Below are 12,540 nucleotides of genomic sequence, written 5' to 3' on the forward strand. Positions count from 1 at the left end.
CACTCTGTGTCTTTTGATTGAATAGGTTAGTCCATTAACATTCAATGTTGTTATTCATAGGTAGGGACTTTCTCTTGCCATGTTATTTGATTTCTGGTTGTTTTGTGGTCCTCCCTCCCTCTCTCCCTTCCTTCTTGTCCTTTGTTAAAGGTGATAGTCTCTGGTAGCATGTTTTAATATCTTGCTTTTTTTTTTTTCTTTTTTTTTTTTTTTGAGACAGAGTCTCGCTTTCTTGCCCAGGCTAGAGTGAGTGCCGTGGCGTCATCCTAGCTCACAGCAACCTCAAACTCCTGGGCTCAAGCGATCCTCCTGCCTCAGCCTCCCGAGTAGCTGGGACTACAGGCACGAGCCACAATGCCCGGCTGATTTTTATATTATATATATTAGTTGGCCAATTAATTTCTTTCTATTTTTATGGTAGAGACGGGGTCTCGCTCAGGCTGGTTTTGAACTCCTGACCTTGAGCAATCCGCCCGCCTCGGCCTCCCAGAGTGCTAGGATTACAGGCGTGAGCCACCGCGCCCGGCCTAATATCTTGCTTTTTATTTTTCATGTATCTGTTGTAAGTTTTTTGATTTGAGGTTACCATGAGGCTTGCAAAAAACATTGTATTAGGTCATTAAATATGAAATGTCTTATTTAAATCAAAACTGTAGTTTATTATATCTCAAACAAAAAACAGTACAATTAATCAAAGTATGTGCCTAGACTCTTGAAACAGTTTTGCTATCTTAATGGTAGCTTGTTTATGCCAGAAGCGAAGAAGCGTAGAGTGTGAGTGGTAATGAAATCGTGAAAGGTGTTTTCCACAGCTTGTTGAGAAGTGAATATTTTTCCTTGCAAGAAGTGTTCCAAAGCTTGGGAGAAGTGGTAGTCAGTTGGTGCAAGGTGGACTGGTGGTGAAAATGGTGGATGACAGAGAGTTTCCAAGTCCAGCTTCTGTAGTTTCAGCAGTGTTGTTTGTGCAACATGTGGTCTAGCATTGTCTTGCAAGAGAATTATCCTGTCTCTGTTGACTAGTCTTGGCTGCTTAATCACAAACATCCTCATCATTTCATCCAGTTGGTTGCAGTAGACATCTGCTGTAATCAGTGACCAGGTTTCATAAAGCTGTTGTGGATAATATCAGCATTGGACCACCAATTAGCTTTTTTTGACACCATTAGCTTTTTTTGATGAATATTTGGTTTTGGACTGTGTTTCAATCCCTCCACATTTATCTAACCATTGTGCTGAATGCTCGTGATAGTCAAAAAGAATCCATTTTTTGTCACACAAGAAAGGCAAGCATCAAGACGATTTCTTCTGTGATGCTCATTTAATTCATGTGATACTCATCTGTCCAGCGTCTTTACCTTGCAGATTTGTTTCACATGGTCCAATATTGTTAGAATAGTAATGTCAAACCTTGCTGCTAATTCATGCATAGGTTGAGATGGATTCACTTCTACTGCAGCCTTTAGCTCATCATTATCCACCTTGGTCTCAGGTTACCAAGGTGGCTCATTTTTAAGAATCCAATCACCAGAATGGAACTTATCAAACCATTTATGTACTGTGTGTTCATGCTAGCCACATCCCTCCCAAACACTTTGCTGATATTTGGAGCTATCTGTGCTGTATTTTCAAGCATGTGATTTTTAAACCCATGGCTTATCTTTTCTTTTTTAAATGATTTCTTTAAAGAACAAAAGTTTAAAATTTTGAAGTTCAGTATATCAAATTTTCATTTTCTTTGTAATGCTTTTTATGTCATATTGAAGAAATCTTTGTCTAACCCAAAATCACAAAGAGTTTCTCCTATGTTTTCTTCAAGAAATATGTTAGTTTGAGCACTTACATTTAGGTCTGTGATTCCTTTTAACTTTCATACATTGTATGAGACAAAGATCTAAATTTATTTGTTGACATATAGACAGCCGGTTATCACATCACTATTTGCTGAAAAGTCTGTCCTTCTGCCATTGAATTGCTTTGCCAGCTGTTAATGACCAATTGACCATAGAATCTAGACTCTGTTCTTTATATTGATATCTATATGTCTGTTCTTGTCTCAATACCATACGGTTTTAATTACTGTAGCTTTATAGCATATATTGAAGTCAGCATAAGTTCTCCAACTTTGTTGATCTTTTTCAAAATTGTGTTTCCATATAAATTTTAAGGTCAGCTTGCCAGTTTCTGCAAGGAGGCCTGCACGGATTTTGATAGGAATTGCATCGAATCTATATATCAGTCTAGGGAGAATTGCCATCTTTACAATATTGTGTATTGTAATCCATGAATAAGATGTTTCTGTCTGTTTGTTTAGATCTCCTTTTATTTCTGACGTTTTGTAGTTTTTTCACATATAGGTCTTATACTTCTTTTCTTAAATTTATTCCTAAGTATGTTTTTGAAGCTATTGTGAATGGAATTTTTTTGGTTTCAGTTTTGTTTTTTTCTTGCCAGTATATAGAAATATAGTAGATTGTTTATATATTTCATTTTACAATCTTCTTTTTAATGATTTTGTTACACTTGCTTACTTAATTAAGATGCTCCTTGACTTAAGATGGGATTATGTCCCAATAGGCTCATTGTAAAGTAAAAAAATCATAAGTTGAATGATCTAAGCCAGGGACCATCTATATTAGTTTTAGTAGGGTTTTTTTTGGAGGGTGGGGCTCCTTAGTATCTTTTACATAAAGGCTCATGGCATCTGTGAATTAAATTTAATTCTTTTTAATGTGGATACCATTATTTTCTTTTTCTTGTCCTATTGCACTGTCTAGATCCATATTCATCTTGTGGTTTTGTTGTTGTTGTTGTTCCAGCTGTAGGATCAGCCAGTTTTTTAAGGAGTCCTGGTTCCTTTTATTGGAAAGTGGTTGTTGTTGTTGTTGTTTAACTGTTTGTGTTTCTCTGTTGATGTTCCCTGTTTGAGTCATCGTCATCATATTTTTCTTTTCCAATTATTTTGGCATACTTTCTTTTAATTCTCTAAACATATTTATAATGGCTGTTGAGCCATGTAGTAATCTTTGTGTGCTAAATTCAATATATGGCTTCATTTAGAGACAGTTTCAATTGATTGCTTTTTTCCCTAAGCATGGCCATACTTCTTTGTATGTCTCATAATCTTTATTGACAAATGGACATTTTACATTATATATTTTAGTAACTGTAGTTTTTCATTTAAAAAATGCTTCTAAACTTATTTGTCTTTGGTTGATTTTCAGAGTCTTGAAATACTTGTTTTTAATAATTTTGTCTTGTTTTGTATTTCCTTTTTTGGAAGAGGATTCACTGATATCTCTTCTACTCCATAGCTAAAAGCCCTACCCCTACTGTTTTCTTCAAATTAAAAACATTCTTATCTAAAACAAAATTTGTATAATTTACAAAGCTAAATAGTATGTTACTATTATAATAAAGAATAGCGTTTCCTGGCCCCGAATTTCTCTACCTGCCATTACTATTTTCGTGACGCAATCTACTTTAGCTTCATTAAGCCAAAGACATCTGTCTTTAAGCTGTCTGATATTCACTTCCATGTTTCTGAATAACATGCATATATTGTTATTTCTTGAATTTTCAGTTCTAGAAATTATCAGTTTCCTACAAAGAAAGATATTACCTCTGATATCCCTACTTTATACTCAAGTTCCCCTTCCCTCATCTTCGATTTGGTTAAATCATTATTCTGTAACACTCTGTTACTTACACCTGAGCTGCTTAATATAATATAATCTGATTACATTTCCCTTTGTTGTTTAGCTTTCTTTTGTCTCTGAGTTAAAAATTGCCTTGTGTTTTAATTTTATTGGTTTCCTATGCAGCAGTCACCGAATCCTTCTCAATCACTCAAAGAGAACTGAAAATTTCTAAACATTTTAAAACATGTTAGTCATTCTGTCAATTTAATTTTCTTCTTGGAAACATCCCTTTGAATTCTCCTGTCTCTGTCTTCAGTATGGGTTAATTATTCTTTAGGTCTGTTGCAGAGTTCTTATCCTAGAACTTCTTTTCACCTCTCTTCTGTGGTGAAGTGTTTGTTCTGGTTTTACATTTCTTTGTTTTTCTGAATAAATTCTTAATTTGCTAGAACATATTCTTGAGTAGCTTGCAGAGAAACCATTCATGGGAGCTAATTTATTTATTTATTTTTTTTGAGATAGCGCAAATGATCTGAAAATGGTTTATTCTGCCTCTCACTTGATCAGGCATGGAATACTAGATTGAAAATCATTTCCCTCATAATTTTGAAGACATTCTTTGTCTTCTAGCTCATAGTGTTGCTATTGAGAAGTCCATTTTCATACTTCCTGTTTCTTTATATATGACTTGTTTTTAATCCTCAGAAACCTCTATGCCAGGTGATTTGTAATTTTAGTTTCAAGATGATATATCTTTATGTTTGTGTTAATTGTGACAGTGGGCTCTTTCAGTCTGGAAACTCATGCCCCTTGGTTTTGAGAGGTATTTTTTATTTTTTTAATATTTGATTTCCTCCACCCCATTTTTCTTTTTTCTTTTTCTTCAGGAAATCCCTTTTTAGCAGATCTTGTACTTCCTGAATTAAATCTTTTAATTTTCTTATCCTTCTACTTGTTTTCCACTTTCATGAATTTTTATTCTACTTGCTAGAAGACTTTTTTGTTTTTATTTATTAACTTTTTTAATGATTTAAAAAATTTTCTCTTTATGTATATTTATAAATGCTCCTTTCTGTGATTATTCCTTTCTTAAAAATAGCATTCTGTTCTTGTTTCATGGATACAACATATTCTCTTATTCACCTGAAGATGTTAATTATAGCTTCTTTTGCTTCTTATATTTTTTTCTTTTGATTGTTTGTTTTTGAGACAAGGTCTCACTCTGTCACCCAGGCTGGAATGTAGTGATGATAGCATAGCTCACTGCAACCTCACCTCCTGGAAGATAATCCTCCCACCTCAGCCTCTGGAACAGCTGGGAATACAGGCATGTGCCACCATACTCAGCTAATTTTTTTTTTTTTTTTTTGAGACAGAGTCTCACTCTGTTGTCCGGGCTAGAGTGTTGTGGCATCAGCCTAGCTTACAGCAACCTCAAACTCCTGGGCTCAAGCGATCCTCCTGCCTCAGCCTCCCGAGTAGCTGGGACTACAGGCATGTACCACCATGCCTGGCTAATTTTTTCTATATATTTCTAGTTGGCCAATTAATTTCTTTCTATTTTTAGTAGAGATGGGGTCTTGCTATTGCTCAGGCTGGTTTTGAACTCCTGACCTTGAGCGATCTGCCCTCCTCGGCCTCTCAGAGTGCTAGGTTTACAGGCGTGAGCCACTATGCCCGGCCCCTAGCTAATTTTTTATCATTTTTTATAGAGACAGAGTCTTGCTTTGTTGCCCAGGCTGGTCTAGAAATCTTGGCCTCACACCATACTCTCAACTTGGCCTCCCAAAGTGCTGGGATTACAGGCATGAGTCCAGCCATTTTTCTCTTTTTTTCTTTTGCATCACTTTCCTGTGTTGGCTTTGGTCTGTGTCTTCACATTAGAATTTTTTTTTTTTTAATATCTGATAATCATTGCCTCTATATTCTTTTTAAGAATCAAACACTCAGAAGCTGTTTGGGAGCTATAACTTTGTTAGGAGGACTTTCTGAGTAATGAGACTCATTCTCAGGTGATCTATAGGGAACTGGCCATTTATTTGGAGGACCTCCCCACCCACCAAACTTCTTTCTGTTGGCCTTTTTCTCAGACTGCTCCAAGAGAGGAATTTTCTTTGGGGGTTCTGGGAGAAGTGGTGTATAAACCTGGCCATTAATATCTTACCATTTCAGTATGTAGAATTGCACTTAAACTTCTATTTTCAGTATATTATCTCACCTCTGATTTGCCTTCTGTCTTAAATGCAGGGTTGGTGTGATCAGCCCCCCTAGGGAGAAATTTCCCAGCTTTCTGTCAGAGTGGGGAGGTGATTTGGAGACTTGCTAGTTTTTAAACGCTTTACCAATCTCCTTGTTTGTCCCCAACCTTTATCCCTTCCTTCATAAGGGAAGAGTTTTTCCAGTTTCTGAGCTTTTATGGAATTCTGCTGGTAGAATTACCTTGCTTATTCATTTCTCCCAGAAAGCTTAGATTTCAGATTTCTCAGGATTGCTTTTTGGTTTCTGAAATATTGATATCTATCTTTTGTAATTATTTCCTCTCCTATTCTCTTTGTTTTTGTGAGTTTGTGTCTTTTCTATTGCTTTCTTGTAGTTTTAGTGGGTTTTTGTAGGGGAACAGAGATAAATGTATGTTTTCAACATGTCATAGTTAAATGACAATGTCAGAGATAATTTAAACTTATTTTTTAGCTAATAATTTCTATTGCTTCCAAAACATTTAATGAGCAATCTATTTGGAATTTAGTAGATTTGCAGAAAATAATAATTTTTAAAATATTAATAATAGCCCTCTAGAGTACATGGGCCTGCATATTCTAATTGTAGTTTTTTTTTATTTTTTATTTTTCATTTCAGCATATTATGGGGGTACAGATTTTAAGGTTTTAATAAGTGCCCATTCCCCCCTCCCCCCACAAGTCTGAGTCTCCAGCATGACCATTCCCCAGAGAGTGCACATCTCACTCATTATATATGTATATACCCGCCCCCTCCCCCACCTGCCCAATACCCAATTACTGTAGTACCTATGTGTCCACTTAGGTGCTGCTCAGTTAATACCAATTTGCTGGTGCTTTATATGTGGTGCTTGTTTTTCCATTCTTGGGAAACTTCACTTAAAAGTATGGGTTCCATCTCTAACCAGGAAAATATAAGATGTGCTATATCACCATTTTTTCCTAGAGTTGATTAGTACTCCATGGTATACATATACCACATTTTATTAATCCATTCCTGGATTAATGGGCACTTGGGCTGTTTCCACAGCCTTGCAATTATGAATTGTGCTGCTATAAACATTCGAGTGCAGGTGTCTTTTTTGTAGAGTGTCATTGGCTCTTTTGGGTAGATGCCCACCAATGGGATTGCTGGATCAAATAGGAGATTCACTTGTATCGCTTTAAGGTATCTCCATATTGCTTTCCACAGAGGTTGAACTAGTTTGCAGTCTCACCAGCAGTGTAGGAGTGTTCCTCTCTCTCCGCATCCACGCCAGCATTTATTGTTTGGAGACTTTTTGATAACGGCCATTCTCACTGGTGGCTATCCAGTTTTCTCAGCACCATTTATTGAAAAGGGATTCTTTTCCCCAGCGTATGTTTTTGTCTGCTTTGTCAAAGATTAGATGGCTATATGAGGATGGTTTTATATCAGGATTCTCAGATCTGTTCCACTGGTCAATATTCCTATTTTTGTGCCAATACCATATTGATGTAATTATTACAGCTTTGTAGTATAGTTTGATATCTGGCATATTAATGCCTCCCATTTTGTTTGTGTTGCCTAGAATTGCTTTTGATATGTGGGGTCTTCTTTGGTTCCATACAAAGCGTAAAATTATTTTTTCTATATCTGTGAAGAATGCTGATGGGATTTTAATCAGTATTGCATTGAATCTGTAGATCAGTTTGGGTAGTACAGACATTTTAATGATGTTGAGTCTGCCGATCCACGAGCATGGTATGGATTTCCATCTGTTTACATCCTCTGCTATTTCCTTCCTCAGTGTTTCATAGTTCTCCCTGTAGAGGTCTTTTACGTCCTTGGTTAAGTATATTCCTAGGTACTTTAATTTCTTTGTTGCTATTGTGAAGGGAATTGAGTCTTTGATTTGGTTCTCAATTAGATAGTTGTTGGCGTATATGAATGCCTCTGATTTCTGTGTATTGAGTTTGTATCCTGAGACTTTACTAAATTCATTTATCAGTTCCAGGAGTTTCTTGGTTGAATCTTTGGGGCTTTCTAGATACAATATCATATCATCAGCAAACAGTGAAAGTTTGATCGCTTCTTCCCCTATTTGGATACCGTTAATTCCATTTTCCTGTCTGATTGCTGTAGCCAGGACTTCCAGCACTATGTTACACAAAAATGGGGATAGTGGGCAGCCTTGTCTGGTTCCAGTTCTAAGTAGGAATGCTTTCAATTTTTCCCCATTCAGTATGATGTTGGCTATGGGTCTGTCATATATGGCTTGTATCATTTTTAGGTATGTCCCTTTTATGCCTATTTTCTTAAGTGTTCAGATCATGAAAGGGTGCTGAATTTTGTCAAAAGCTTTTTCTGCATCTATTGAAAGAATCATGTGGTCTTTGTTTTTGCTTCTGTTTATGTGGTGAATTGCATTTAGATTTACGTATGTTGAACCATCCCTGCATCCCTGGGATGAAGCCCACTTGGTCGTGATGGATTATTTTCTTGATAAGCATCTGGATCAGTTAGCTAAGATTTTGTTGAAAATTTTTGCATCTATATTCATTAGGGATCTTGGTCTGTAATTTTCTTTTTTTGTTGCATCCTTTCCTAGTTTTGGTATCAGAGTAATATTCGCTTCATAAAAGGTGTAGGGGAGGTTTCCGTTCTTCTCGATGTTGTGGAATACTTTCTGGAAGATAGCTACTAGTTCTTCTTTGTAAGTGTGGTAAAATTCGGGTGTGAAACCATCTGGACCGGGACTTTTCTTTTCAGGGAGATTTTTAATTGCTGTTTCTATTTCAGCTGTTGAGATTGGTCTGTTCAGGGAATCTATTTCTTCCTGGTTGAGCCTAGGGAGGCTGTGTATTTCTAGAAATTTGTCCATTTCCTCCACATTTTCCAGTTTGTGTGCATAAAGATTTTTGTAATATTCATAAATTATATCTTGTGTCTCTTTGGGATCAGTTGTGATATCTCCTTTTTTGTTCCTGATGGACCTTATTAGAGATTTCTCTTTTCTACTTTTCGTTAGCTTAGCCAATGGCGTGTCAATTTTGTTTATTTTTTCAAAGAACCAACCTTTTGTTCTATTAATCTCCTGAATAGCCTCCCTGTTTTCAATTTCATTTAGTTCTGATTTGATCTTGTTGATTTCACTTCTTCTGCTGGGTTTGGGGTTGGTCTGTTCTTCTTTTTCCAGCTCTTTGCGTCGTTTCTAGAGATTGTCTATTTGTGATCTTTTTTCTTTTGGTTATAGGCATTTATGGAGATAAACTTTCATCTCAGAACTACTTTAGCTGTGTCCCAGAGGATTTGATAACTTGTCTCTCCATTGTCATTTTGTTCATAGAATTTTTTTTATTTCCATCTTGATTTCTTCATTTATGAAGTAATCATTTAGTAGGAGGTTGTTTAATTGCACGTTTTTGTATAGAGATGTAAGTTTCTGTTATGGTTGATTTCTACTTTTATTCCACTGTGATCCGAGAAAGTACATGGTATGATTTCTATTTTTTTAAATTTCTTGAGATTTACTCTGTGTCCTAGGACATGGTCAGTCTTAGAGAATGTCCTATGAGCTGATGAGAAGAATGCATATTCAGTGGGTTTTGGGTAGAATGTCCTGTAAATGTCAGTCAGACCTAATTGTTCTAGAGTTTTGTTTAAGTCCGTTATTTCTTTATTAATTTTCTGTTTGGAGTATCTGTCTTGTGACGTCAGTGGGTTGTTGAAATCTCCGGTGATTATGGAGTTGGTATTAATCCATTTGCTTAGATCCAGTAAGGTTTGCTTTATGAAACTGGGTGCATCTAAGTTGGGTGCATATATATTTAAAATTGTTATCTCTTCTTGTTGAACTGTGCACTTCACCATTATATAATGACCCTCTTTGTCTTTCACTACTTTTGTTGGTTAAAAAACTAAATCATCTGAAATTAGAACTGTCACGCCAGCCTTCTTTTGGCTTCCACTTGCCTGGAATACTGATCTCCACCCTTTTACTTTTAGTCTATATGCATCCTTGCAGGTTAGGTGTATTTCCTGAAGACAGCATATACTTGGCCTGTATTTTCTTATCCATTCAGGCAGCCTACATCTCTTGAGTGGAGAGTTTAAGCCATTCACATTTATTGAGAGAACTGATAGGTGAGGTAGATTACTGTTCATTCTGTTGGGTTGGATGTTGTTGCTTTGATTTCTGTCTTGAGCCATTGTAATATCTGGCCTTTAATCTTTGGGTTTTGGTTGTTTTTATATTCATGAGTTTTTATTATGGTGTTCTGTGAGTAACACTGTTTTGAGTACTTCTTGTAGGGCTAGTCTTGTCTTGGTGAATTCTCTGAGACTTTGCTCATCTGAGAATGTCTTTATTTCTACTTCATATATGAAGCTTAGTTTTGCAGGGAATAAGATTCTAGGCTGGGCATTGTTTTGTTTCAGAAGAGTGAGAATGGGGCCCCAGTCTCTCCTTGTTTGTAAAGTCTCATTAGAGAAGTCTGGTGTTATTTGAATTGGCTTTCCCTTGTATGTTACTTGTTCCTTTTGTCTTACAGCTCTTAGAAGGGCCTCTTTAGTTGATATTTTGGTCAGTCTGATGACTGTATGTCTTGACTTCTTCCTGTTTGCATTGAATTTCCCAGGTGTCCTCTGAGCTTCTTGAACTTGTATATCGAGATTTTGAGCAAGTCCTGGGAAATTTTTCTCCATTATATCTTCAAATAGCTTGTCCAACCCTTGAGTGGTGTCTTCTTCCCCTTCTGGTAACCCTATGACCCTCACATTAGGTGTCTTCTCATAATCCCACATCTTTTGTAGGCTTTGCTGTTTTCTCTTGTTTCTCTGCTCTATCTCTGTGATGGTTTTATTTAGTTGGAGGGTCTTATCTTCACTCTCTGAGATTCCCTCTTCTGTTTGATCTACCCTGTTATTGAGACTTTCCACTGTATTTTGTAGTTCCCTGAATTGATTCTTCATTTCCAGCAGTTTGGTTTAACTTTTCTTCATTGTGTGGATTTCTTTAGTGAACTTTTGTTCTAGGTCCTGGAGGCTTTTTGTGGTTTCTTTGTGTTGATTATTGAGTTGTTTATGCAGGTAGGTAAATGTTCTTATGATCCACATAGAAAATTCTTATTCTGTCATTTTGGTTGCCTGATTTTGTTTGGTGTCCATTTCTAGGGGGCTGGTGCTCCTCTTTGGGGGTGTGTTTTCCGTTTGGGTCTTCATATTTCCTGAGTTCCTTTGGTGATTCCTTCCCATGTCGATCAGTTGTTCTTTCTTTCCTTTAGGTTTTTGTTTGGGTATTCACACGCTTTCTTTAGTTTCTGAGCCGGTAGGTGGTGTCTGTGGATGAGTTTTGACCACTCCCTGTATAATGAGTCTGTAGGTGCCGTGAAAATGTTGTACAGGATGCCCCCTTGTCAGTAGATGGTGCTTGCTTGGAGGAACAGGCTACGCTGTTGTTTTTGTGTCCTGTTATCAGCTCTTGTTCCTTTAGGGAGGCACTCTAGTGCCTCAGGTGGTTCGTGGGGCCCTGTGACTTCCAGGTGTGTCCTTTTCTCCCCCTCAGTGAGGGCTGGTCTAGGAGAGAGTCTGGGCGGAGCTGGGTTGGGTAAGCCTGCCCTCAGGCACCACCAATGGCGTTAGCAGGAGTCAAAGTTCTGTTCTCTGCTTCCAGGAAAAGCTGTCAGGGAGGAGCTGGAATGGCCCTGCTCAGTTAGAAAGTCTGCGTGTGGGGGTGGGGCTGTCTGAGACCCGCAGTCTGGAGCGGGCCTTGCTTCTTTCCACCCTCCCCAACTCTGCGGCTACTCCTGGGCCTCTGCCAGCAGGCCAGACCACACACTACCAGGCCTCCCCAGACTGTGATGCCAGCAGGGAGGTTCCCTGTGCAGGAACGCCTCCTGGGCTGTGCGTAGGGCCTCCTTTTAGGAGGAAGGTTGCCCTCTAGGACACTGATCTGCCCCTGAAGGCACACACACCTCAGTAGGCTCTTCACGTATATCCTTTGTGTGCCCCAGGCAATGTGAGATCTGGATGCATGGTATCTGGTCTGCAGGTCTGACCTCTGGGTCCCAGAGTTCAAAGTGTATCCCCAACAGGGAGAGGAGTGCCGGTCCCAATTCACCCACAGGGAGCCCAAGCTGGGTCTATGTCTCTCAGCCTCAGGGTCTGCACCGTTCTCCTGGGGTCACTGTGCCAGCAGTACCTGGGAGGGCTGGCGGGTAGGGAGCTCACAGTCTGAGTTCCCCTTAGTCAGCTGTAGGGTCCCAAAAGGAAGGTCCATTCCCTGGAGGTGCCTCTGGCTGGTGGCTGTATTGTCTCTTTGGGCAGCCTGGGGTAGGGTCCGCGGAGAGGAGAAGGAGGCAATATGGCATCTGCCGTGTGGCTCGGGTCTGTGCACACGGAGGTGCCCGAGGGATTTGGGAGTCTGGTGACGCATCCGCTACAGGCTCACTGCTAGCTTTTGGCGGCCGTCTCTGGGCTGACGTCCGCATGTCTCTCCACCTGCTGGGGAGCCCACCAGCAGTCCCAGATGGAGGGGAGGGGAAACGGCACATCCACCTACCCTTCCTGCTGGTCTCCGGGCTACTCTGGTGGTCTCAGCTTCCAATTCTCCTCTGCAACCTCCTCCTGTGGAGTCTCCCGGGGTCTCAGGTACCCCTCCCTCTTGCCCTCCTCCACTGTATGCTCGTCTTCTTGCTTCTTTTTT

General features: G+C 38.9%; 1 protein-coding gene across 8 annotated transcripts in view; it reads left to right on the forward strand.

The window, feature by feature from the left end:
• SCAPER (S-phase cyclin A associated protein in the ER) overlaps window positions 1-12,540 on the forward strand; it is a 503,757-nt gene that overhangs the window by 167,416 nt on the left and 323,801 nt on the right. The gene's annotated exons all lie outside the window — the stretch shown is intronic.

The sequence above is a fragment of the Microcebus murinus genome, chromosome 6 (genome assembly GCF_040939455.1).
Source record: "Microcebus murinus isolate Inina chromosome 6, M.murinus_Inina_mat1.0, whole genome shotgun sequence".
Lineage (NCBI taxonomy): Eukaryota > Metazoa > Chordata > Mammalia > Primates > Cheirogaleidae > Microcebus > Microcebus murinus.